Genomic DNA, 2,500 nt, shown 5'->3' with positions numbered 1-2,500 from the left:
GCGGGAACCCCGGCAGCTCGCCTGCCGCGGCCAGCGACGTCGGGGACGCTGGCCTGCGCTGTCGAGCCCGCGAGGGCTGTCTCCGCGGCAGGCCCCCCCTGAACGGGGCACGACAGGCCACCGCGCTGGCTCGTCCAGCGTCGACAGTCCCTCGTCCAGGTTTCAGATCGCGCCAAGTCGAACCCATGACCTGCTCAAGCCATCGTGCGCTGCCGAATTCGCATCTGCGTGTAGGCTGCCATTCCACGCGGCAGCCCCTGTTTTCGTCAGCGTGCCCCCCTGACGAATTTTCCTGCCTGGCCCAGTCCAGCGTCCAGCCCCTGTTCGTCGAAAAATCTGCGCTGCCGATTTTCCACGCGGCAGCCCCTCTTTTCGTCAGCGTGCCCCCCTGACGAATTTTCCTGCCTGGCCCGGCCGGTCCAGCATCCAGCCCCTGTTCGTCGAAAAATCTGCGCTGCCGATTTTCCACGCGGCAGCCCCTCTTTTCGTCAGCGTGCCCCCCTGACGAATGTTCGTCGAAAAATCTGCGCTGCCGATTTTCCACGCGGCAGCCCCTCTTTTCGTCAGCGTGCCCCCCTGACGAATTTTCCTGCCTGGCCCGGCCGGTCCAGCCCCTGTTCGTCGAAAAATCTGCGCTGCCGATTTTCCACGCGGCAGCCCCTCTTTTCGTCAGCGTGCCCCCCTGACGAATGTTCGTCGAAAAATCTGCGCTGCCGATTTTCCACGCGGCAGCCCCTCTTTTCGTCAGCGTGCCCCCCTGACGAATTTTCCTGCCTGGCCCGGCCGGTCCAGCCCCTGTTCGTCGAAAAATCTGCGCTGCCGATTTTCCACGCGGCAGCCCCTCTTTTCGTCAGCGTGCCCCCCTGACGAATTTTCCTGCCTGGCCCGGCCGGTCCAGCCCCTGTTCGTCGAAAAATCTGCGCTGCCGATTTTCCACGCGGCAGCCCCTCTTTTCGTCAGCGTGCCCCCCTGACGAATTTTCCTGCCTGGCCCGGCCGGTCCAGCCCCTGTTCGTCGAAAAATCTGCGCTGCCGATTTTCCACTCCGCAGCCCCTCTTTTCGTCAGCGTGCCCCCCTGACGAATTTTCCTGCCTGGCCCGGCCGGTCCAGCCCCTGTTCGTCGAAAAATCTGCGCTGCCGATTTTCCCCGACGAACCTGCAGCTGCACAAATCCGCGCTGCCACTGCCCCATTGTCTGGACCAACAGTCTTTTCCATCAAGCCCTGGACTATAAATCGTCCAGACTCATCGCCAGCACCCGCTGCCGATTCTGCCGACTTTGCCGATTTCGTCGGCGCTGCCGATTCCAACACTGCACCCACCGTGTCTAAACCAGCGCTGTTTCGTCAGCGTGTCCCCTTGACGTATTTCCCTGCCTGGCCTGGACAGTCCATCTTCCAGCCCATGTTCATCGAAAAATCTGCGCTGCCGATTTCCCCGACGAACCTGCAGCTGCACAAATCTGCGCTGCCGATTTCCCCCCCTGTCGGCATGGCTGCCGCTGCCCCGATGTCCAGACCAACAGTCTTTTTTGTCGACTTTGCCGATTTTGTCCGCGCTGCCGATTCCAACACTACCCCCTGCATCCAAACCAGCATTGTTTCGTCAGCTCTTCCCCTGACGATTTTAGCCCTGTAACAAACAGTAGGCCTCCAATCCCGCCAACGGGAGCCAAGTTGATAGGGAAGAGAATTGAATGACGCGCCTGGTCCTCGCACCCCGCCACCCGAGGGGCCTTTTTCCCGGCAGCCTCTGAAAAACTCTAGCTTTCACGGTCCTCGCCGCCCCTCACCACCATGGCAGGCCTCTAATCCCACCCATCAGCAGTTGTAGCCGATAGGGCAGTGATTTGAATGACGCGTCGCGGGCCGCCGGGTCATCTCACCCGGCCATTAATTGGAGCGTTTTTGGCTGGCCGAGGATGGGGGGATGGATCTCTTCTTCCGAAAAAGCAAACAGTACATCGGGAGTTATGTTGACGGGGCATGGAATTGAATGACCCGTCGCGGGCCGCCGGGTCATCTCACCCGGCCATCCCGGGGAGCGTTTTTCCCGGCAGCATCGGGGAAACTCTTGCTTTCACTGCCCGCTGCCCAAGTCCCCACTCGCATCGGCCCCCCGCGCCAACAAGCCAACGCTGCCGAATCGGCAGACACTGCTGCCGAATCTGCCGACACTGCCCCGCGGGCTGCCACTGCCCCAGTGTCTAAACCAGCGGTCTTTCTCATCGAGCCTTGGACTATCCAGTCCGTCCTGACTCATCGCCAGCACCTGCTGCCGATTCTGCCGACTTTGCCGATTTTCTCGGCGCTGCCGATTCCAACACTGCGCCCACCGTGTCTGAACCAGCGCTGTTTCGTCAGCGTGTCCCCTCGACGAATTTTCCTGCCTGGCCTGGACAGTCCACCGTCCAGCCCGTGTTCGTCGAAAAATCTGCGCTGCCGATTCTGCCGACTTTGCCGATTTCGTCGGCGCTGCCGATTCCAACACTGCCCGCCGT

This window comes from Populus nigra, chromosome 2, assembly GCF_951802175.1.
Source record: "Populus nigra chromosome 2, ddPopNigr1.1, whole genome shotgun sequence".
NCBI lineage: Eukaryota > Viridiplantae > Streptophyta > Magnoliopsida > Malpighiales > Salicaceae > Populus > Populus nigra.
This window is presented reverse-complemented; position numbering follows the sequence as displayed.